This window comes from Rhinichthys klamathensis, unplaced genomic scaffold (genome assembly GCF_029890125.1).
Source record: "Rhinichthys klamathensis goyatoka isolate OS25496 unplaced genomic scaffold, OSU_Roscu_1.1 h1tg000009l_1, whole genome shotgun sequence".
NCBI classification, from domain to species: domain Eukaryota; kingdom Metazoa; phylum Chordata; class Actinopteri; order Cypriniformes; family Leuciscidae; genus Rhinichthys; species Rhinichthys klamathensis.
In genome coordinates, this window is record NW_026606562.1 from 2513983 (window position 1) to 2540919 (window position 26937).

Below are 26937 nucleotides of genomic sequence, written 5' to 3' on the forward strand. Positions count from 1 at the left end.
AAAACATACGGTCACTGTGAACTTCACAATTCTCTCATCTGTTTTTAATACTCTTAAGAAATTTGAAGAGAAATATATGAGACAAAGTTTATATTAAAGTAATAAGGCAATAACTGTTTTATTAAGTGTCGATCAGTTCATAAATCAATACCTTTTAGTTAGTTGACGTTAACTGTCACTAAAAAACAGAACATCGATTTATTGCCAATTACCCACTGGAAGAGTCATTGACTGACAATCTTGCTGTCGATCAGCAGACACATTAATATAATATGCGTGTGTGAGAGGGAAATGAAGGGGGAGATTGTACCTGGGAAGTTGATCATTATATCACTCAGTAGCACTAATAGGATTAATTTAATCTAACACTCAAGTTGCCTTCGGCCCAGACAACAGTTCATTACTCAAGCAGTCTCCTAGCAACCTCTGATTGCCCATTTATAAAGGACCCGAATGAATCAGGAAGTGGAGGATGCCATCTCAAAATATAATTTTATTAATCAGTATTTGTGTCTGTTTTCCAGTATAAATGTCCAAACATCCTTAACACAATATATTTTCTTGATATTGAGAATTGTTTTCAGAGAATACATACTAATTTGTTATTTTTTTGTTAAGCATTAATCTGACAAAAAGAGACTTGCTTAAAATGTGGTGATAAAACGCTTGCAAGATATGTTCTGTGAAAACAAGTCTTACGATTAAACTTGTAGGTAAATTACAGGTTAGCTGATTTGAATGTTTGGTTTGCTTGGTTCTGTCAGGATGTTCTAATGTTCTGTCTTGTCTTAGGACAACTTTGATTCACTTTTTTTTTACTATATATTGACTATTAATATATTATTATTATTATTAGTGTCAATTTTAATATATATAATTATTATTATTAGTGTCAATTTTAAAATACCACAAAATATTTTGTGTTAACAGATACAGTAATTAACCAGGTATACTACTTATTTATTTCTTAGTTATTTGAATGCATTTAATGCCCCTTTCTTAAAAAAGTTAATTTCATACACTGAATGTGTCTAACCTGCAGGATATTCTGCTAAGATAGTCCTTGACGGGCATCATTAAAATGTTTTTAAGCTCATGTGAAATGTGCTGGGCAACGGTGAGAACGCAACGCTGCATTCAAGAGCCGTAGATCAGTCAGTAACTGAGTGCTAATTAGTCTGGCTCAAGGCCACTTGTTGAGCAAAAGATATTCGTCAATAAATATTTAGTATAAGCTGATTTATGGTTTTAAATATTGACATGCACAGAAACCAACAGAAAAAAATGACAAAATGGCCACTCCATTAAAAAAAAACAAAAAAACATTTAATTATAAAAAAAGAATGTTATTAGAATGTTTACTATTAAATCTATTAATCAGTCAAATTTACAATAATAATATTTAATAATTATAGATAGGTATTTAGTAGCAATAGTTTATAATGTATGATGATTTATGATATAAACTATTACTATTAATTATTTGAATCTTTAATTAAGTTGCACAATTATTAATACATGGTAAAATGACTACACTCTTATAAAACAATGAATTATTATAATAATAATTTAAATTATTAAACTAAATAAAACAGATATTTAATTATAAATACATTTTTATTATTGTAATTATAATATCTTAATTTTAACTGTTAATAATAATAATAATAATTATTATTATTATTATTATTATTATTTATAATATGAACTATTACTACTAATTATTTGTTCCTTTAATTAAGTTGCACAATTATTTTATGCAAAAATGTTTTGACAACGGAGTTGTCTTTTTTACATTGAAAAACAAAAGGATAATTTTAATAAAAATGTAGTTTTTAAAAATGAAAAATTAACAGTTCTTACATGTAAATTAGGAATGATTTAGTTAAAAAGCAGTTAAAATAATTTAGTGAAAAATTCAGGAGTGCTATCTTGCCAATGTGAGCTGTAATTGCCACAGGAGCACACACACACACCCACATACACACACACACACGCACACACACACACACACACACACACACACACACACACACACACACACACACACACACACACACACACACACACACACACACACACACTATAAATAACTGTTCATATTAAATAACTGTTCAATTATAAAACAGTCCCATTAATTCATTAACTGCAGAATCTTGGCCTAGCTACTAAATCATCTAAAAAAGCTGTTAAACGGAGCAGCTGCTTTGCCGTCAATTGTTGCAAACTTTGTTTTATCCACTCCACTGGCTTTTTCTTGGAAGAGTTTTTCCCCCCCTGCTTAATAAAATTATGTCTTAGTTTAATTAGTGTAAAAATATCTTACACTTCTGGTCTCAGTTGGTAACATTTGTGATATTTACTCTTAAAAGTAAAAAGAAATCATCCGAAGTGGTTGTTTTTCAGCATACTTTTTTTTTTTTGGAGATTAAAATGAATCACGTTTAGTGATAAAGTGTCATTTTTTCATTTTGCTGCTTTTTGGAATTTCTTCAACTTTATAATATCACAATATCATATTACTGTAATATACTACTTAAATATTAATGAATAAGATTCAATCTTTTATAGTCATATATTTATGTCATAATTCACACCTTCATGCAACATTTCAGGCCATCCGTTAAAGGCGATCATTTGAACCTGGTAGCTTTTACTTTGGTGGAAAACTAAAGAAGACATTTTGATGAGGGATTTGTTGTTCATCTATGTCAACACTTGTAGAACCCACAAACATGAGGTACACATGTTTTTCTTTCTGTGGCTGCTGCTCAACATCTGCAAGCTATAATAATTAGCTTCATCTCATTAGAAACATGATTACATTTGCATACAAAAGATCTGAGTATACACAGGCTCTGTCAATTAGCGTAACATCATGGTATAAGTGTAACTCTAGAGGTTTTCACATCCTCACACACATTAACTCACTGTCTGCATTAATATTACAGATCTGTCCCAGGCTTGATAATGTTCAGGGACTTTATCGTTTCTCTAGGAGTGAAACTCAAGAAGATCAAAAATCCTCCCATAATCAGTTGTTGGCAAAAGAGGCATCAGGTGTTCTCATTCAATTCAACATGGAAATTGATCCTTGAGTTTTTACTAAGAGCTCTCCATGCTGAAGATCTCATTAATTTATACATTTATCTTCAGATATTTATTCTGTCATGAATATTAATGAAACCAAACTAATTAAACTGTTTTTGTCAAGTGTTATTTCAGTACAGTGGTACAAATATTTTTTTTTCTTCTTTTGAACAGAATATTATTATCAGTGCTAGTAGTAGAACTGTTGTTATTATATTCATTATTATGTCCTGTCTTTTGAAATAACTTGCGAAAATGTTACCCGGAAAACTGCCCCATCCTCCATTGCTTTCAACAAACCGAAGGTCCTGCCCCAAAATCATGCTATTGTTTGAGCTAAGTCTATATAATGCTGGCTGTTTGCATTCTTATAGACTGCTGCATTGATGACATATTTTTGAAGGCTAGGGGAAAACACAGTCCTCACCCTCAGGGAAACAGTGAAATAATACACATATGGGACCACCATTAGGGAGTCAACACATATGGAGCACTTAACCCAAGTATGAGGGCTCACCTGAAAAGGGGCAAAAACCACCGGTAATGAGTTCCTTGGCCGAACTCAACTACCGCATTTGTGCTTAATGATGGAGAAGAGGTGGTCCAAGGTTCACCAATCATGGGAATTGGGCCTAAAAAGTGCATATTGTCACCTCAGAGAGGGGAAAGGCGCTGACATGCAAGCACTACACCCTACCAGTCGTCTAAGTTCAGTTGTTGGTACCTCGAAGTCGGAACAAAACTGGTTCCATATGGAGATTGTAAAATCTTGCAAAGGTGTTTGTTGTAGCCTAGAAATGTCTACTAATGATGCACCGTTCGCTAAAGCCGTAGAGGCTGCAACGCCCCTAGTGGAGTGACCCTTCACTCCCAAGGGGCACAGTAAACCCTGAGCCTGGTAGGAGAATGGCATCCACAATCCAGTGGGCCACTCTTGGCTTGGATCCTTCTGCTGACCTCCAAAGCAGACAAAGAGCTGTCTGATCTTCTAAAGCTTGATTCCTAAAAAGGGTTGGTCCCCCACCCTCTTGACAGAGGTGAGCGGAGTCAGGAGGGCCATCTTCATAGAGAGATCACTCTGAAGGGCCTGTAAGGCCACCGAGATATCCCAAGAGGGGATGAGGTGCGGTCTCAAATGATTTAACCAGTACCTGTGGCGTGAACTTCCAACACATTCTCATTCTTTGGCGTCATATAGGTGACGCCATATGACATTTCGTCGAAATCTTACGCACATGGCATCCTTTAGCGTCAATATAACACGCACTATTATGGGTAGGTTTAGGTCTGGGGTAGGGTTACGGTTATGACGCCTTGGGATCTGCGTCTCATATTGACGGTAAAGGATGCCATGTGTGTCGGATTTAGACGAGCGTCACCTGTATGACGCCTTGGGTTCTGCGTCTCATATTGATGCTAAAGGATGCCATGTGCGTAAGATTTCGACGAAATGTCAAAAGCGTCACATGTATGATGCCTTGGGATGAGAACAGGCTGGAACTTCATAGCCCGGCGGGCATAGTAGGTTGCCATGCGCAGTTCGTGCATCTTCTCTGGGTCAGGACCACCCTTGTGCAGATCTCTTAGTGCCTTGGCCTGGTGGACCACCATGGACGAGGTAAACTTATACAGCCTGGACAGGATTCTCTGAGAAATTCCGCGAGGTGGAATAGACTGCAATCGCTCGCTCTACCTGAGGTACCTCCGATTACCAGCGTGCCGCCCACCATCGAGGGTGGTGAGGACTGAGGAGCTGGTGTATTGTGTTCTGGCAAAAAAAGGTGCCATCCACGATTTCGACAGCTCCTCATACACTTCCGAGAAGAAAGGAACTAAGGCAGGGCATGGCAGTGTGTTGTGCTCCGACCCCAAGAACCAATCGGCCAGTCGTGAGCGCTCAGGACGGGGTAGAGGAGTCCACTCGAGCCCAATGCTCACAGCTGTCTGGGAAAGCATGGCCGCCAACTCAGCATTCGCCTCAGACTGAGCCGAGTCTTCAGACTCAGAAGGCTTTAGGCTGCGTCCGATGCTGCGATCGATTACTCACCCTCCTCTCGAGACATTAAGCTCACCCTGGGGTGAGCCACGGGCCACGAGCGCAGCGTGCTCATGGTCTTGTTCTCACAGGGAGGACATGAACCAATTACAAACGATGTCTCAGCGTGAGCTTGGCCCAAACACTGAAGGCAAAGCTCATGGCCGTTCAAGGGAGACATGAAACGATCGCATACAAAAGAACACGAACGGAAGGGCATGTTAAAAATACGCATAATCCACCATGCAATGCTATTTTAGAGGAATTTGCTCTTTTAAAGGAAATTGCCTTTTTTGAGATCACCATTGAAGCACCCCGGGGAACTCTTTGCACTTATCTGTGCTGATGAAGGGGAGAGAGACCGCTGACGTGTGCTGGATGGTCAATAGATGTGAATGCACTTGCTTCTCTGTAGTAGAGACGCTGCATTCGGCTCTGTAGAACAAAGCTGAATGTGTGAAACTCGCCGGGTCTCTTTTATCCCCGGGTGTCTTTTATAATGAGTGGCCAGACATGCAAATTTCACCTGCAAAAATCCATTGGCCTTTTCTGAATGTGTTAGAGGTGTCGACACAACGTCGGAAATGACTGAAAGAAATGGAACATGAAAATATCTTGAGCTTGTTTTAACCACAGACCTTATTTTAGGCATTTAACCAAAAATCCATTAAAAAATCCATTGAATTTGGGATGATGGAACTGGAAGCTCAAAAATGCTAACTCATTTTCGGGTTTTAGGACTCTTACATCAATTGTCATCTCAAAGACAATTGCTCAACTAGCACATATTTTTAACATAAGACAATTTTGATCTTTATCTACAACAGATGGAGGCAAAACTAAAACAAAGTTATGTCTAAGACATCATTTTACTGTCCAGTGATTGTCTTTTATTATTTGGTTTGAAGCCATCTGCTGCAATATAATGTCATTTGTCTCTCCAAAGAATTCCACCAAACTAAACAGCTGAGATCTGCCAATGCAAATGCGAAGCAACATTATCTTCATCCTGTTTCATGCCCAATTATCCTTGTTTGCAATTGAAAGGGAAACTATTTGTTCGTCATCACACCTTTTGTTAGAACAGGCATTTGTGTGGATTCACATTAGCTGGAGTTCATTGCTCACAGCTCTTCCAAGGCTCTCTGCTGGGCTCAGATCTGTTTTGTTTGCGATGTGTCTGTGGTTGGCTGCCTTCTCCATTCCCCGTAGGAAGCCAGTGAAGCGCTGGGTTTTTGACGGTCATTATACATCACTGTCAGGTAGTTCCGGGATAGGGCCAAAGGAGTATTTTGTTCCAGTGATCAGAAAGATTCAGCACTGGAGTTCAGTACTAATGTGACAGCTTTCACGAGTCATTTCCTGCTTTCCTTCCAGTGTGGAGCCATACAGTGACCCGAAAGGTCACTTAAAGGGAGAGTTACGCACAAACTTAACGCGCAAATTAAAGAGCCCAGACATACCTGGATAACTTCCATAATGACCAACACAATCTACCAAGAGCACTGCAAATTTGCGTCTGGTTTAAAGGTGCATTGTGTAATATTTAGGAGGATCTGTTGACAGAAATGCAATATCATATACATAACTATGTTTTCAGTGGTGTACTTACTTAATGAACCATTATGTTTGTATTACCTTAGAATGAGTAATTTCTATCTACATACACCGCGGGTCCCCTTACATTGAAATGTGCCGACATGTTTCTACAGTGGCCCGAAACGGACAAACGATATGCCAGCAGCCATATCACCCTGTAGCCCAAGACTGGTTGCCCACTAAAGCTAAGCAGGGCTGAGCCTGGTTAGTAACTGGATGGGAGACCTTCTGAGAAAACCAGGTTGCTGCTGGAAGAGGTGTTAGTGAGGCCAGCAGGGGGCGCTCACCCTGTGGTCTGTTTGGGTCCTAACGCCCCAGTATGGTAATGGGGTCAAAGAGCACCGTCCTTTGGATGAGACGTTAAACCGAGGTCCTGACTCTCTGTGGTCACAAAAAATCCCAGGATGTCTTTCGAAAGAGTAGGGGTGTAACCCTGGCATCCTGGCCAAATTTGCCCAGTGGCCTCTGTTCATCATGGCCTCCTAATCATCCCCATGTATATATATACCAATTGGCTTCATCACTTTGTCTGTGTGTGGTGGGCGTTCTGGCGCAATATGGCTGCCGTCGCATCATCCAAGTGGATGCTGCACATTGGTGGTGGTTGAGGAGATTCCGCCTTCTATGTAAAGCGCTTTGAGTGTCCAGAAAAGCGCTATATAAATGTGATGTTTCATCACTAAGTTGTTCTTCGTGCAAAGAAGCTAGCTAAAGTCAGCGAATAAAACACTGACACAATGATGAACAAGTAATAATAATATTCGCAATAACATATTGTTTTACTGAATAATTAAGTAAACCTAATTTCCTCATTTATCTTTGTAAAGAAACCATTGCCTAACTGGCTACTCTCTGCTGTCTCAGACGACGACATCTTTTCCTTTTCCTGTCGGCCACCGTAACTTCTACTGGTTGCAATTCGCAACCTCACCGCTAGATGCCGCTAAAAAAATTACACAGTGCACCTTTAAGACATGCTTATTTTGGGCGTTAAATAATGGCGCAAATACCAGTAAATTGATGAGCACAAACCATAGTAAATCACCTTGCATGATTTATTTGAATACTCTCCTCTTAAACATTTTGCAACTAAAAGGGAAATTCCTTAGCCTGACTTCGTCATACTCATATTCTAGTCAGAATGTGAGTCTGATACTGCTCCATAGGGCTTTGATTATGAGGCGTGTCTTAACCGAACCAGGAAAAAAAAACTCTGCACTCAATTGGATAGACCTACAACCAATCAGAGCAACGCAGTAAGTCAACTACTTTGCATAGCACAGTTGTCAACTACAGAACTCAAATGCACGCACGCTGGAAGAAGTAAAATAACGAGTGTTGCTTCTTTTACTTGGTCCTCCATGAGTGCGACCAAAGGAGAAACCACAACGACCACAGGGTTTCATTGCGTCCCATCTTCTTAGCGACCATCGGAGCCAGCTGATAAGTTACACTTTTGCCGAATCCCGTAGGAAGGACGGCAAAAATATCTTTCCGATCGACAAATGCCTTGATTGCAGTTCTCTGTTCGTCTATTAAAATGAATGCGCTGTCGATTTCTTTTACAACAGACGCGATAGCGGAATCTATACATCTCAATTCTCCAGCTGCAGTCATCGCGCTCTTTGATAACGTGATGATTACGTCCCTGCAGACCATCTGTCCATCATCGTATAAAGCCCGCCCTGGCAATTTGATTGGCCCGAACATTTTTTGACTGATCATAATTACTCCTCAATGGATTGAGTCCAGACCGAACTTCCCGACCAAAAAATTTTATGGGCGGGGTTCGGGCTGGCATCCAGGCTAGAAATTCCTACAAACGCATATGCAATAAAGTCAGTCTCAACAATAACTGTGTCCACACCTTTTCAGCGCTGATTTTTCACTGCGTGTCTTTAGTAAATCCTGACAGTAGTTTTTTAACACCAAAAGAGGGTTTGTGCTGACTTAAGCTTTTAGTAAATCTGGCCCACTAAGTGTGGTCTCACCATTTCCTTCTCTGAAGATGGATATTACTTGACACAATAGAACATGTGATCAGCAAAGTATTTAACAGCGATTTGAACTGAAAATGTCCAGAATGTCAATTGTTGAAACTTATCCTCATTCACCTCAAAGACAGAGAATTCCCTATGAGACCATTTTATCCATCACAAAAAAGGTCATTTTAAACTTTATGTGCCTATAAAATTCTCATTGGAGGCTGATTGATTGAATTCGTGCTGCCTTGGTTTAAAGGAGTGTGCAGTGCATTGCTTCCTTGCTGTTAGTGAGCAAGACTCACTTTTAACTCAATGAAGATCCATTTCAATTTTCAGATATATAGATCATATACTGTAGCTTTTAAATCCAATGTGCACTTGCTCACATTCACGTCTTGCTATGCTTGGCGTCAATGAACGTCACATTTCCAACATAGGCTCATTGCAAAAACATTCCTATTCCCTGCAGTGTCCAGCTGAAATAATCACTAGTGGCAGTAATACACCAACTTCTGTTTTATTTTATTTATTGTTTTATTCTCTTAAAAATACAAGTTATGTAACACACTTTTACCATAGTGCATGATTTGTAAACTAACACATTTTTGATGTTTGCATCACAAAATCAGCTCCATATATGGCTTTTCTGACATAGTAAACTTGCTCGATAGTTTACCTGGTACAGTATTGCATTAGCAATGCAGCTCAGGTACGAGTCCAAGGAAACACGGTAAAGATACGATAAAAGAGCTCAAAGACTAGTCGAATTTTATCTCACGTTTCTATTAGGGATGCACGATGATATCGGGACAACATCGGTATCGGCCGATAAAAGCTTAAAATGACCATCATCGGCATCGGCCGATATGAATATTTCTGCCGATGAGCCTTGCCGATAGGGTGGCGTGTTTCCTATGCGCACGTGACGCGAACGAAGCATGAGCGCCAGCAACTTAAACTTCCAACTAGGGGTGTGCGTCTCACGGTTTTTGATCGTGGACGATTAAAATGTCTCCACGATCTGCTTTTGAAGAAAAATCATAGTATCGTGCATTCTATCAGTTCAATTCTGGCGCCTTCATCTCAACATACTGTACATTCACATCACATCACATCACATCACATGTAAACGCAGAGGTAGAGTTACACTCACGGTCATGGGTCACCGCAATTCACAAAAGTTCATTATTTGCATGTGCGTCAAAGTCTTGCTAGGTAAACATGTCATTCACGTGCTGATGCGCTGTTCTATCATCCGCTTTTCTGAGCGCGAACACGCGACGCTCACAGGAACTAAAGCCTGTCACAGAGTCTGCATACTGGACTAATCTTTCGAGTCTTATTGCGCTGATACTGTCAAATACACACATGGTTTACATAAACAAAGTTGGTTATGTCTAAAGTGAAAGCAAACAGAGAAAATCTGCTTGTCAAATGCGTGTATATTAGACGCGTCGCGTGCAGTTCTTAAAGAGACAATGCTGCTGCTTGTCCTTAAAGAGATACTGCACCCAGAAATAAAAATTCTGTCATTATTTACTCACTCTAATGTTGTTCCAAACCTGTATTCATTTCTTTCTTGTGCTTAAATATACTATGGAAGTCACTGAAGTACAGCAACTGTTTGGTTAGCCACATTCTTCCAAATAACTTTTATAATTTCAACAGAAGAAAGAAACTTGAGAGAGTAAATGATGACAATTTAAATTTTGGGGAGAACTAGCTCGTTAATGTTAATAAAACAACAAAACACAAAGAGGAAATCACTCACTGCTCTTGACTGAGAACTTTAATAGAAGCTTTAATAAGCTTTTTTTGCACTTAAAAAAAACACACAAATATATCGGTATCGGCATCGGGCAAAATTAGTCTGAAAATATCGGCATATCGAATATCGGCCAAAATCCTATATCGTGCATCCCTAGTTTCTATCAGTTAGGTTTAGGGTAGGGCTTAGTGTATGTAGTACAGCATTTTAAAACATGATAAAGCAATAAGCTTTCATTTCTGAACTGATACAACACGTACAACAATCAACGTAATAAAACAATGCACGTTTTCCCAATGAGCCTAGATTGCAAATGTCATTGGTTCCTGCATGTCTTGTGACTTATTGTCATAGACATCAAGGCTGGTGCAACAAGTTTTCAAGCCACAGGTGAGCGTTTCTGTAAATAATGACTTAAATTAGGGTATTTTTTCACAGTAAGCTATCGTACAGTTTCAGAAGACTTGGAATCTTGAAAAACGTGGACTTCACCGCTTATGTGGACTACTTTTATCATACTTTTATGGTGCTTGTCATCATTTTTAGAGCTCGACAGCCTCAGTTCTCATTCACATCCATTTCAGTGAAAAGAGCAGCGTGAGCGTTCTGCTAAATGTCTCCTTTTGTGTTCCATGGAAAAATAACTGTACAGGTTTGGGATTAACTGTGGGTAAGCAAATGATGACATAATTCTCATTTTGGGGCAAACTAACTTAAAACCAGAGTTCGTTTTTTTTTTTTTCTGACTTCAGGAATTGGTTGATTTGTTGAAAGCAAATTTATTGCAAATGGAAGTGAAATTGAAAGTATTTTCTTATTTGTTTGTTACTTTGATTTATTACTCTTGTTATTCTTGTCCTGTGAGTTTCTCTTCCACCAGTCATTTGTTTCCTCACAGGTGCCTGGAGCGATTGCGGCTGCACAGGGGTGTTGCCGGTGTTTTATTTTTCCCAATGATTGCCAAGGGCCTCGTCTCTGTTCTCTGGACTCCTGTGTCCCCACAGGATCCATACAGGCTTGTAGTCTAAAAGACACTTTGTGATGTTCAAATACCCAGACCTACTGCCACGAAGCCGCACTTTCTATCCATCTTGTGATATAGTGTGTCGAAGGAAGGTGCGGGTTTCTGTAATGAATAGGTCAATGGCAATGAATGTCTAAAAACTTGCCACATGCATTTTAAACTTTCTTTATCGTGGACACTCTTAAATGCCATTGACCCGTATCACAATTCGATATGTACCGTTCTCAGGCTGCCAGACTGCAGATTGTTGGCTCGCATCTCTCCATCTCTGGCACTCACGATTGCTGGCCAGACTCGCTTGACCTTGCAAAAGGTGGCAGCACCTTGGAGACCCCAGCTGTCAATGTTGGCTCCTGCAGACCCTGCATTGTCCAGGCCTCCATGCCCTTTAAAATGAAACCTTTGAGAGGAACGGGCCTCGCTGTGAGCGCTCAGCAGAAAATGAGGCCCAGTTATCACCCTGCGCTGACATAAGGGCGCTTAAAACCTTTTTTTTTACGGTCGATGGATCCAGTTTAAAGATAAAATCACTGCAGTCCTGGAAAAAAATCCTCGGTTCAGTCTTTTATATTAACTCAGTCATGTTCAGTGAGTTCAGAGAATATGCTACTATTACTACTTCCAAAGTTTCAGTCTATTCTTCTGCAAACTTCCGGACACAAATAATCTGCCGGGTTTTGAGAAATGGCTTGTTATTTACTTTAATAACCACAGCTTTTGCACAGAAAGCTCAGGCACTGCTCACCATGAGTTTTGCCTCTGGGCGGCTTGTGAAGAACTCCAGAGGAAATCCTTTATTATTTCTAAGTAAGAGTCAGTTTGTGCCTCGACTTTAAACTCCTCAGCTCGGTTTTGGTGGCCCCGCACAATATGTTTGGAATATTAAGCCACAAATATAAATATACAGTATATGCTGACATGTCAGCAAAAAATTCCAGCATCTGGAATGAATCTGCAATATGGAAGAAGCCAGCGACGCAGCTGAAGAGTTCTTTGAGGTTGAGCAGAAATGGAAGATCTAATGCACACAGGTGAATGCATCAATGGGTTATTCTAATGCAGAGATTAATCAGTGTTGCAGACTAACAGGCATGTCAGCCGCTGGAAAATATCGGCGTTTCGGTCGTGAATGACTCTTTCCAGTGAACCAATCGTTCTCGTTTTTGTCCATGTACTTGTAAGAAATTTATAGATATTCATTCTCAAAATGTTACTACTTTTGGTTACACTTTATTTTAAGGTGTCATTGTTACAGTGTAATTATATATTTAAGCACCGGGGAATAATAATTAACAACATGTACTTACTATCGCGTTAGGGTTCAATTTTAATACTTTTATGTTGATTAGAAATTAAATGCCTCATAAAGCCGCCATCTCTCAGATTTTCCTCTTCCTTCAATGTGCAAAAATTCATGCCATCAGACCTTCAACCGGGCTATTTTCTGAAAATAAAAACCAAAATTAATTAAACCAAAAGTTATCAGATTTTGATTAAAGAGTGGCAGTATAGCGTGCTGTAAGATTGTAAATAGAATCAGTTTTTATTTCATATTAACTTCAAAGCATATATGATGCCTTTACAGACTAACTAGAAAGAATGAACACATCTGAACTGTATCAAATGATTCCAGAATCCCCACTGCTATTCATTTGAGAAGTGCATTACTTTACTATAAATGTTTTTTCGTATTACATTATACTTTCCCGTTGAAGCGATTGACTTTGAATTAGAAGCATTGTAGAGTTTGTTTATAATTGCCTACTTCATTATTGTAGAACAAAGGTGAAAAACTGAGGTTTTCATGCTTGTTATTGTCTCGGTTTCTTTTTTTTTCAACCACTGCGTCATTGAGCCAGTGCAGTGCCAGTACATTTCTCAGCACACGCCTCATTAGATCCACTTAGAGCAAACGCGAGCGGATTTCTCTCTCAGACCACTTATTTATCCCTGACGCATGGCTGAATCTCATCCTCAGGCCTGAGCAATGAAAGCCTGTCTGTAAGTCTGCAGCTCTCTTTAGAGTGAAGAATGCAGCATGCAAAAGGAAACTGATGTAGGTGATGGTTTAGTCTTGCTCACATGTTGTCATACCTCAGGAGACCCGGTTATCAGGGTGGGCTCTGAGATTTCTTTGAAGGTTGTTTTAAAACCCAGTTTTTGGTAATCTTTAGGGCTATCAATTTAACATGGTGATTCAGTTAATTTATTTATTATTTTTATTAAACAGTTATATTAAATAATAATTAAAGAATTATTTAATATATATTTTTTAATATTAAATAATATTTTTAAAATTACTACTCAATAATTGAATTGCTTAATTATAAAGAATTATAAAAAAATTACGCCTTCAACCTTTGTGTCATCTTCAATTTTATTGGATTATTTTAATTCATTTAAATTCATTAAACTGAATTTTATTTTCTTGACATTTATTATATAATTAAATTAAATTATTTTAATTAAAATCAATAAGTTGTTTTATTAATTAATTTAATATTTAATAAATTTTATATATTAATTAATATAATTTAATTTTTTTTAATTTTATTTTTTTATAGTCATTTATTTTAATATTTTCTTTATGAATAATTACAGAAAAATGAATGGAATTAATCATGGATTCATTCTCACATTCAAGGATGAGCAGAAGGGATTCACAGCAGTCTTTTAATCAAACAAAACAAAACATGAAATCACAAGAATAACCAAAGGCAGCGTAACAGCTTGTAAAAACCAAGACAAGACAATTGTGGATGAAGAACAGAACCAAACTCAGGACTGGGAGTAGGGGAAACACGTGCGTAACACAATCAGCTTCTAAGGAAACTAACTAAATACAGATGGGCGGGCAGGCAGGGGTTCGGACTCTGGGACCGTCGGTATTCAGCTCCAGCACTTTCTTTGTAGCGAGCTCAATCTCCCAGTCTGCGGTGGGCTGAGGCTCTTTATCCATGGCTGAAGTCTGGCTGGCCTCTGGGTCTGAAGTGGGGCTGGTGTTTTCCTATTCCTCGATGTAGATGGTAAAAAAGGATCCACACTGGACCAGCACCTACTCTACCTACTGTGCGAAAGTCCCTCAAGGACCGTTGTTGGGTAGACGTGCCTTAGTTCGCTACGGAGCAATAGGGAGCAATCCAGGAAATGCGTAAGCCTTGACTGCTGGCAAATCCGGGTTTTTTTTGTGGATCTGTTGGGTCCATTCCGTTTTCTTCTCTGTTCATTGTCGGTTGTTGTTCGTGTATAGCACGCTGTCTCACATGTTGGCATGACATTCGGAGTTTGTCAATCTTATGTTATTTCATGATAATTTTATGATCATCTTCGTCTTCTGTGGATTTGAGCGTTACAGACCAACCATTCTGGATCGGGGCAAACTATCACCAGCCCGTCGGCCTCCCAGACACCATTGAACTGAACTGGAGGGATGCCGTCATTAGGTGTCTGGAGAGTGTCTTGCCCCAGTCCAGAGCAAAGCTAGACCCAGAGCCCGAATCATCACCATCAGCCACGGAGAATTCATGTGTCCCGAGGAGAAGAGGACAGAGCTCACCCATGCCCTGGAAGTGGAGCTCCATCGTGAGTCTGACCTGGGGTGTGAGCTCGCAATATCGGCGGACAAGGGAGTAGTGAGTACGGAAAATGAGACCTGTCTGATGGACTTCAATAAGGAAGTATTGACTCCCACCCTATCCCACCCGGTACCTTCATCATCACTGTTTCTGGACAGCACTAATGACTGTATGAACTGAGTTATTCTTACCGTTGTTCTGACAAGTTTTGTGGCACCGCGAAGCTCAGCCAGTCCTCCAGCCCCTCTGCTGCCGGAAGTCTACAGCCCTGCGACGTCTCCTTGGGGATTCCCTGCCGTGTCGTCGAGCCGAAGTTCGTGCATCCACCTGCAGCGCCCATGCGAGAGGATCCTGCGGCTCCACGTCCAGCCTCTGATCTCTTCGCTCCCTCTTGGCCTGTCGACCTGTCGGCTACACTTTGGCTCCTCCCACCTTAGGTCTCCACAGGAGACTCTCGGCCTTGCGGCTCCACCGGGTTACCTCGTCCTGCAGGCTCCCCCTTGGTCAGTCATCACTCTACTTCCACCACGGACTTACGGGCCGTCCTCTGCGCTCCGTCCCTCCACCCCCACGGCTGCAGTGAGTTCCATCTACGCCTGTGGATCCATCAGTCTCGTCTCCGTTGGTCGTCCCCCAGTTGTCATCAGCCTCTACATCATCTTGACTCCTCCCTCCCTCTACTCCGCCGTGGTCTGTCGGCACTGGGGAGATATGGGTCTGTGCCACCGAACTGTTCCCATCATCACCGTCGTCATCCTCATATTACTCCTCTGTCACCATCTCCAGTCACCACGCCTTCGCCACCTCCTCGTCCACCTCCTAAACCCCCCTCTGCCATCTTTTTGTTACGGTCGCGCCTTGCCAGTGGGGGGTGTACTTTCCCAATTATGTTCAGTTTGTTTTAGTTCGTGGACTTTTAGTTTGTATTTCATCAGTTCCGGTTCCGGTTCCAGTTTTCCTTTGTTAATTTTCCCGCTCCTCTTTTGTTACCATTGTCACCATCATTATGAGTTTGTTTGGTTCAGCTGTGTGTGATTAATTACCTTGTTTGTATCTGTACTTAAGTTCTGTTTTCTTTGTTCATGGTCAGTTGTTGTTTGTGTATAGCACGCTGTCTCGCATGTTGGCTTGACATTCTGAGTTTATTTATTTATTCGGGACAGTGCACATTAATGAACAATCTATTTTATGATCATATTCCTCTTCTGTGGATTTGAGCGTTGCACAAATAGGGCAAACCAAACTAAAACACAAAGAAACTGAACATAAACCTGATACATGTCATCTTTCAATTGAACTTAATTTTTTTTATTACTTTATTGTACACTGTTAACATCAAAACAAATTAAAGTTAAAGTTAATTATACAGATTTGCATAAAATGAATGCAATTAATTAGAAAAGGTTTTTTTCTGAGCAATTTTATATATTTTATGTAATTTAATGTTTTATTATTAATGTTTTATTAAAATCAAATTTAATACATTCATTGATGTCACGGCCGCTGCTCTTTTACCTCGTTTCCACCAAAAAAGAACTGGTTCGGAACTGGTGCTGGTTCAACTTGCGAACCTTCTCTGAACCTGTTTGTTTTTCCACTGACTAGAGAGCCCAGCGAACGATGTCGTTACGTCACTGTGTACGTCGCCATACGTCTTAGCCCGACGTAAGCATGACGTGGTAAAAGAACTGTTCTAGTCCAGCAAAGAGTTGGTGCCGCTTTGGAACCAATTTTCCTGGCAGAGAACCGGTTCTTTGGCTGTCGAAACACAAAGAACTGGTCCGCGAGTAGTCACCGGCTCCGAACCGGCTCTCAAAATGCTTAGGTGGGAAAGGAGTATTTGTTACTCTTTTGTCGTGTGTTGTGCTCCCTCTACAGGTGCGCTGCAGTGCTTCGGGGAGTAATCAGCTGGATTGGATACACCGGTGCACAGGTGTGTCCTGTCTAGAAAAACATGCTGGTTTGCTTTCATGGGGCGCTTTTTCTCCTTACATCGATCCCTGGCCAGGACCAAGGGTAAACTGCTTTTGAAGGCTTCGTAGCAGAACTTTTTGTTATTGACCCTCATAAATACATTTGTTTTTGTAGACGCCGCTCTTGCTTCCTCCTCCTTTATTGTTCCTCCCTACCCAGGGCATAACAATAGGCTTTATGCCCAGCTGCACTACTTCCTGAACTTCAGCCAGCTCCTTGTTTCCTGTCTGACATTATTGGACAAACTGATTAACCCAGGTGTGTCTGGTATTTGTTACTGGTCAGGCACACCTGGATTAATCAGTTTGTCCAATAATGTCAGACAGGAAACAAGGAGCTGGCTGAAGTTCAGGAAGTAGTGCAGCTGTGGCATAAAGCCAATTGGTGTAATTTATTTTATTTGTATTAATTGGTATATGATTTAAACATTTTCATTAATTTGATCATTAAATTCATCACCCAGACTCGGTATGGACTCCGCATGGAGTCTAGTTAACAGATATTTTGATGCCAAAAGCGTGGCCGTGTGCGGTAATCTCTCTGAACTGCTGTTCATATCTCGTTCCTTCATTCATATTTTAGCTTCTACTTCTTACAGTGTGATGTTCACCGCGGGTGACTTTCAGAATCACAATCTCCTCTGTTCCATTTGGTTGCCATGGAGATCAGCAGTACTTTGATGTTTAAGTAATTCAATTATATTTAATATAGATTAATGCTATTATAATCAGCCAAAATATACATAGAATGGGGCATATTTTCTAAACTATCACACACTTTTTAGGACTAAGGAAAGCATCCCAGATTTTACAATTGAATTTTAATGGTCTGATCACTGAAGTTGAAAAACTGCTTGCCAGAATTTGGGAGTAATTAAACACCAGGATGAGTTTCGTTTAATGACCGTGCCAGATTTCAACAATTCCGTCTGTTTTTAAAACTTGTGGCGATATTAAAACCTTGTGTGTGTAGGGTGTGAGTAGGATGTTAAAAAATAATCTAAAAGCTTGCATTTATTATGTGGAACACGAATGGTGGCCAATCTTTTCCCTGTAATGAAAGTGAATGGTTCTTCAATAGCACCAAATTGACCAACAATGTATACACATTTTTTTAAAATCTTTATCTCACTCTGCAAAGCCAAGAAACATCAATTTCAGTCTGAACATTTTCTCCTCACTGAAAATTAGTCTTGAGAATGGGCATATCTCCACTTTATCGCTAAGATAAGAAATATATATATCATTTTTAGAGAAAGTGGGCTTACTTAGATAACACAGGGTTTGCCCTCAGTTGGCCAGGTGCCTGTTGGGCTTTATGCCCACCTGTGTGTGCAATGAAGATTTTGGCAGATACTATCTTTCACATCTGAAACCTGCTATTTTTAGTCACGAGTACACAAGAGCAAAGGACGCATTTATAAATCTTGTAGGCCAGTTGTTTTCGATAATAACCGATCGACATTGTAATGTTTTGGGATTGTTATTTTATTGTAAGCCATTCTTTTTCTGAAGATCAAATTCAAAAGTGACATTAAGCACCATTGACTAAGTAAAACCCCTTGTGGCAAGAATATCATCACTGGATTAAAAACACACTTCACCCATTGACTCAGTCCTTGCTGGTCTTAAGGTGTGATCACATTAACTGTTGCTCAGCGTTTTTTCACGATTGAAATGCAATCATTTCTATAGGAATCAGGAGTTTTGGGTGAAGGCAAAATATTTCCCCACAAAAATTTCCCTACGGATTGAGTTGGTCACACAATTCTGCCATGGTGACCAACAAACTCAACAAACTCAAAAAAATGGTTTTGTGGTCTTTTTACCCAAATATTTTATGTTAAAGTAACACAGATATATTTATTTTACCTCCAAAACACTATTGTATTGCGTTTAATTAACTTAACCTTTATAATTTTCGACTATACTTAATTAGGGCTGGGCGATATGACCAAAATCTCATATCACGATAGAAGTCATCTCATATCCCGATAACGATATATATCACGATATACTGTAAAACTTCAAATAATAGCCCGGGCTTTTATTTTCCCAAATCGCCGAACTGCACCGGCTTGTATTTGAGGCAGGCGTCTATGAGACAGGCCTTTCATTTAGTGTAGGCCTAGAGATAACGAAGATTACGTTTTATTTATAAATGTGTTTAACAAATCCGTTAATCTAAGAATTGGCCTAGGCTACTTTATTATGTCTAAAGGGGGTCGCTCACCGGACGAGAAGCGCGCGCGCCGTGTCTATAGCAACTCGAGGTATCGCACACCGGACGCGCACTGTCAGTTTATGGCCAGCAAATTGTTATGTTTAAGGACATTATGGAATTAAGATCATGTCTGTACTATGTTATGATAGTACTGTACAATTAAATACAATCGTTGCTTAGTCTGCAGTCTGAACACTTTACCTCAGAGCGTCCGTTAACTGAATGAATTGGGAATATCACCTGAAAATCCGATAACAGCATCAATTTGAATTCAACCAGCTGATTTCTGTAAATGAATGTACAACTAAATGTATATTGCAGCACAGGGTGAAGTCAGTATATACATAACGATAATTGTACATTTAATATAACCATAGCTTTTAGATTATTGGCAGAATTTAAAAAAACGAAACGATGTGACAGCCATGGGCTGAACAATACATTACTGGTAATATCCATCGAGCCTATGAACTTGTTGCCCGAAACACATCAACAAGAAAGAATGAAGGCTATAGGCCTACCCTGTAAAACGATCTCCTTCTCTCTCCGGCCTCCGCTAACTCTGCTTGCGCTAACAACTCCGCCCAGATGCGCGCAATCTGCACCACAGAACTGGTTTAAACAGACGATCTGACGGGTTTTAGAAGATTAAATACAAACCAAAACTAAAAAACAGACCAGGCCTCTATTTGAGACTGGCGTTTATTTATCCAAACCACCCTAAAATGGTAAATACAACAAATAGAAAGTTAACCAAACCATCTAGCCCCTCGTTTAGGAACGAGCTCCTCGGTTTGTTCTGGCTGGTTCTTCTCCTGCTCGGAAACACCCGGTTCTGTCACCCCTTCATTCATGCTGTTATTCACGTTTCTGGCTGCATCCCCATGGTGGCGTGAAAGATTGCAGTCATCCAAATTTTTGCCGTAAACAATGTTTTTTTGCGACACCACGATATAAACGATATGGCATAATATGAAACGATAGGCTTTTTATATCATCCATCCGATATATATCGTCATATCGCACAGCCCTATACTTAATTATCAATCGTTAAACTAATGTAAAGGGTTTAATTTCACGATCCAAAAAAACAACAACTATGTGCTGATTTCCAACATATTGGATGAAGATGGCGTGCGAAGAAGGTAGAAAGTTGCATGGTTGGCTGCTTGTTCAAATTTCTTAATTCAAATGAGCTTAAGCAACACAATTGCTATACATTTTGTCCAAACTTAATTTGATTGTGTTCAATCTGCTTAAATATATGTACAATTTAAATTTACTTAATCCATTTGTGTTGGATTACATGAATGATTTGTGTTGTGACTGAAACTGGGCGGTGCTTGTTAGTTCCCAGCATGCTTTGCATATAGCTGAATTAAGAGAGAATAAATGTTGAAATTAAGTGTTATTTTATGTGTTTTTGAGAAAATGAGAAAAGAGGAAGACTTTATAGTGTGTAATTGTGTTTAATGTTCAATTACATTGGAATTATTAGAACCATTTAAATTACAGTGGGTCACCATTGTGGAGAAGAGTGGAGCATATGGTTAGGCTGTGGACTGATTCAAATGAGTTGAATTCATATGGCTGAAGGAGCATATAGATTTTAGCATTTAATATGTTAATAAATGCTATATTAGCGAATAGCTAATCTAAAATTCTAGAAGTTCAATTGAATAATCATGTGTATTAAGCTCACTTTATTCTTTCAGTGCAAGCATGTTCACTAAACTTAACCATTTTAAGTTACAGGGAAGCAATTCCATTGATTTGGTTGGACATTACTATTTTACATTGATTCAGTTGTGTTGTCACAACACAAGGAGCTTACATAGAGTTTAAAAAATCCATTAATGTTAATATAAATATAAATAATATAAAGTAATTTACTTGTGTGGAACCACTTTTTTTGAGTGCAGAAAGCTGCTTGGTTTGAAGGTTTGGTCATATTAGTGACTTTTCATGGACCATTTGTCTGTTGTCAGTGGTGTAGACGTATGAAACACAACTCACACAGAAGTCACTTTCAAACCAAGCAGCTTTCTCTGTTGGTCAATGCAGCAAAATTATGTGACCAACTTATATGTCATTTATATGTCATAAATTCCAGAGCTCCTGGTTCTTCAACTTTTCTTTGTTTGTGTACAATAAACACTTGTTGGGTGTAACATCTGGGACTGGAAGCAAAACCACTGAGGTGTGTAATGGTAGCGGAGTGATCATGCTCCCTCTGTGAGTTTTGAACTTTCGACTTACATAAGACCCACATTTGAGACCTTCTCAGCCGTCGTTTTCTTAACCCTAAAGAAGAATTTTAGTGGGCTGGGATAAAAGCAGTTTTAGCCAGTTGAGATAAATCCCCAGTGACAATAGCAGTGCCAATCTCAGCCCTCGGCTGCACAGATAAGTCTCTTCTTCCACAAAAGGACTCCGTTCCCATCTCAGTATTAGTCACCTTGTCTTTCCTTGGACACACACTTGATTGAGCATCCGTCTTCCAGGGCTTTATTTCAAAGGAGGTTGGTGGGTTTTTGCTTCAGCTCTGAAGCATGTAATATGAGATGAAGAAATTCAACGGTTCGACACTTTCTCTGCTGGTCTCATTCCTGTTTGTTTTTGTTGTTTTTTCAGTCTGATTTGGAGACCGAACCACTGATGTAATAGGTTATTAAATAACACCTAAATTCCCATATTTTTTAGAACTTATAGGGTCAGGAAAACTTGCACACTTCTGCAAGTGTGCCATTTCTGTTGAAAATTCTCATAATATACACTCACCGGCCACTTTATTAGGTACACCTGTCCAACTGCTCGTTAACACTTAATTTCTAAGCAGCCAATCACATGGCGGCAACTCAGTGCATTTAGGCATGTAGACATGGTCAAGACAATCTCCTGCAGTTCAAACCGAGCATCAGTATGGGGAAGAAAGTTGATTTGAGTGACTTTGAACGTGGCATGATTGTTGGTGCCAGAAGGGCTGGTCTGAGTATTTCAGAAACTGCTAATCTACTGGGATTTTCACGCACAACCATCTCTAGGGTTTACAGAGAATGGTCCGAAAAAGAAAAAACATCCAGTGAGCGGCAGTTCTGTGGGCGGAAATGCCTTGTTGATGCCAGAGGTCAGAGGAGAATGGCCAGACTGGATCGAGCTGATAGAAGGGCAACAGTGACTGAAATAACCACTCGTTACAACCGAGGTATGCAGCAAAGCATTTGTGAAGCCACAACACGCACAACCTTGAGGCGGATGGGCTACAACAGCAGAAGACTCCACCGGGTACCACTCATCTCCACTACAAATAGGAAAAAGAGGCTACAATTTGCAAGAGCTCACCAAAATTGAACAGTTGAAGACTGGAAAAATGTTGCCTGGTCTGATGAGTCTCGATTTCTGTTGAGACATTTAGATGTTAGAGTCAGAATTTGGCGTAAACAGAATGAGAACATGGAACCATCATGCCTTGTTACCACTGTGCAGGCTGGTGGTGGTGGTGTAATGGTGTGGGGGATGTTTTCCTGGCACACTTTAGGCCCCTTAGTGCCAATTGGGCATCGTTTAAATGCCACGGCCTACCTGAGCATTGTTTCTGACCATGTCCATCCCTTTATGGCCACCATGTACCCATCCTCTGATGGCTACTTCCACCATGTCACAAAGCTCTAATCATTTCAAATTGGTTTCTTGAACATGACAATGAGTTCACTGTACTAAAATGGCCTCCACAGTCACCAGATCTCAACCCAATAGAGCATCTTTGGGATGTGGTGGAACGGGAGATTCGCATCATGGATGTGCAGCCGACAAATCTGCGGCAACTGTGTGATGCCATCATGTCAATATGGACCAAACTCCCTGAGGAATGCTTCCAGCACCTTGTTGAATCTATGCCACGAAGAATTGAGGCAGTTCTGAAGGCAAAAGGGGGTCCAACCCGTTACTAGCATGGGGTACCTAATAAAGTGGCCGGTGAGTGTATATAATATATATAAATAGAAAACAGTTATTTTATCTTTTTTTGCATTTACCCAAAATGTATGTTAAGATTAGAAAAGCTTTTTCTTGTCCCTCGAAATACATTTTCACATTTGACGATGTCTGTTTATATCAAATATTTTACAATGCAATTTTTTGTTGTTTTTGCTTTATGCCACTGTTGATGGCATGTTTTGAGAATTAGTGTTGATTTTCTTAGAGTAATTTTTCAGGTCTAAATAAATCAGCTCATTATTTTTAATACAATTTGAGGTTTAGACTATATTTGAGAATGTTTGTATTACATTTTCCTACGGAAAATGCGTGAATGAATATCCCGGACGAGCCCCCAGATACGCCATGCATATAATGCAGTTACACTCATTTGTTTGATCTCTCTAAGTAAATTGTGTCTGTGTTCAACCATCATCTACAGAGAAAACAGATATTGCACAATGGAATTTATTTGATATAAAGCTGATATTAAATGAAATTAAACTCATTGCTGTAATTACATGTCAAAATACATCCTCAAATTCAAATTAAACGTTTTTGATTGACTCTTGAATGGTTCTTCTTGGATCTTCTGCAATCAAAACTCATTAATTTTAGCAGTTGTAATTTGATTTACTGGTGTCCTTGCTTTAATGTTCAGAGAAAAAAGAGATCAGTTTCCTCAAACACTTTCCTTCTGACGTTTTGTTTGGTGCATGTGTATGGCAGTGTGTGGATGGTACTCAGTGGTTTTGGTTGAAGAGCTAAAAGCATGTGGTGGGTCATTATGCTTTTTATGTCTTCAAAGTGCAACATCCTGATATCCGCTCGTTGAGGTGCTTTAAATGAGCTCTCAAACCTGGCCTGTAACGGACAGGCTATGCCTTTGATGTACTGGTGCTCGTTAAAAATTAAGAAAACAATAGTGCATTAGACGATAAATTCAAATGCGAAAAATGGGCATACAAAATTACATTTTCACTTTTGCAATCAAGCAGAAGGAGATTTTGGGGAAGTGTAAAGTAAAATGAACACAGAAAACCATTTGGGAAAATTGAGAAAAAAATGGAATATTATATAAAAAATAGAATGATCACATAAAATAATATTCCAAATTAAGTACATTAACCTCAGACAGTATTTGTGCATTTTGATTGCCATAAAAACATATTTTGGGAAAAAATGGGTTGCAGTGAGGCACTTGCAATGGAAGTATTCATACAATTTAAACAGTATTCATACGTATTTTATTCATACAATAAAATGGTTTGAAAAATAAAATGCCTGTTCAAAATAAAATGTATTTGGAAACAACATGTTAAAGTAAAATGATGTATGTATTTGAATGGCATAACCTTAAACTTTATGTGATGCATATTTGTCAGTAATATACCGTAGGCTAAATGAAACGGGTAAGATTTCTGTACTCATAAATCATGCATCTATTTGTTTTATTTGCATAATGATATTTTTAAACAATTACATTTATTCAGTTAAAGAGTATGACCATTGTTTAAATATGGCTACATGTGGAACAAGCAATATTAAATTAGTTAAAATGTATGAAATTGAAACGTTGAATTGGATTTATTGATGGTAAAAAATTCAAACTGGTTTATTGTGTTTAAAACGCATTCAGTTTATTAGGACTATTACAGAAATCGTACCTGTTGAATTTATCTCAGGAGGCCTATGACAAGTATGCATAGTATTAAATTTGTCAGTTTGTTTGTGTTAAACTTGTGTAATCTTTAATGTATATTTTATATGGAATTCAAATGCAAAAATCTAAAACTTACTTAAAATATGTCATTTCTTAATGTTTAAAAAACTCACCCTTTCAACAGTATAGCCACGATTTGTGAACGATATGCATGTTAACATTTTTTTTGGGTGCAAAAAATACCAACCTTTTCTGTGTAGTTTGCCATGACAAAACAATAAAAAATAAAAAATAAACAGCACACATAATACACAAGTTTTAACAGAAGAGTTAATGGAAGTGCACTTTAAATCTTTGCCTTTATATTTCTCCAAAAACTGGCTTCATTCACTTTCATAAGTATCACCTAGAGTCAAAGTTAGTTTTTGTAGTAATCAACATTGACACAAATGCTGTCATTTGAGCTTAACTTGTATTGAATCAGGAGTTTTGCTAGTGTGCCATTTTTAGTTTTTTGGTAGTGTGGTAAAAAATGATAGTGAGTTATATTAAGACATGAAATAGTGACGCGTAGTACAAATTACACTCCTTACTTGTACGTGTCGAATGGTTTTTATCTGAAATCGCACCTGATAAATTTACCAATCATTCTCAATGACAAGCCATCGATAATTTCCCAGTGTCTGGATGCAGTGCATTCCAAAAAAAAAAAAAAAACGTAGGAAAGACATTGTTTTAAATTGAAATCCTGAAATCCAGAACGTGGATACCCTCCATAGATCAATACTCTTTAATATGAACAACAGTTTATTAATGCAACTGTACATCCCACGCTTATAAAGATGAAATACGCATCCATAATATGAAGTGTTCTCTCAGTGGCAAAGATTTGTTATGCCCGACTGTAAACATGTCAATACCATGGGGTTAATGGACTCCGAACAGCCACTTCAGCCAAAGCGTATTTGTTTGTTCACAGATTGACTGTCCCCCCAAATTTACGACCGTCACACGACCATAAATCTTTGCAAATACGCAGAGGTATTTTCAAATAGTTCAGTCATATTTTCTTTTGTCTGCTCGGCCTCCATAACCTCTTGATCCATCGTGAAAAAATGAGCAATCTCGCTCTCTTTCCCTCTCATTTTTCATTATGATCAATGACTCCATCATGAAAGGCTGTTAAGAGATTCTGTGGGTCTCCATCATGCCTCATAGGGATTCTGATGCGTCTCCGGCTTGTTTTGATGGTCTCTATAAAACTCACATTAGTTTAAAACCCAGTGGTGGAGAATTTACTGAAATAAAAAAGTTAGTATATGGTATTTCAGTGCTAAAATCGGACTTAGAACCGACCCTTGTGAAAAAGAAGTGCGCTTAATTGTGTTGAGTTTGCACTTGTAGTGTACTTCAAATCGTATATTTTTTAAACAACTGTATTTGCAGATCATATAATATTAATGAAATAAAATTCCACTTAAGTGTACTTAAAGAGAGCCGCTTTCATGACTTTATACTTTTAACAATGTGTGCATAAGTAACAATGTCAAATTAAACGTTTTACTTTAAAGTACATTTTAAATCATGATGTTTTGATAATCTTTTGTTGTGTTTTTAAGAAGTGAACTTATTTTGATGTGTATATTTTTATATTGTAATAATTTCACAGTTACTCTCCAAATTAATGTAGAAACAACATATTGATCTAACAGGTAGGAAATATACTGAAATTGAATAAAGTTATCAAACACTTCAGAGTCTTTACTGCATATATTTAATATAGATGAATCCTTAATGTTATTCAGTCAAGAGCAATGAGTGATTTTTATGGAAGCTTGTTTCCGCCACTGAATAAAAAAGGTAATTGTGTATTTTGATCTCACAATTTTGAAGTTTTTTCCTCGCAATTCTGACTTTTATTTTTAGGATTGTGTGATATAAACTCCCAATTGCGAGTTATAAAGTCAGAAATGTGAGATATAAGGTCGCAAGTGCAAGTTATATAGTGAAAATTTTGTTTGTTAAA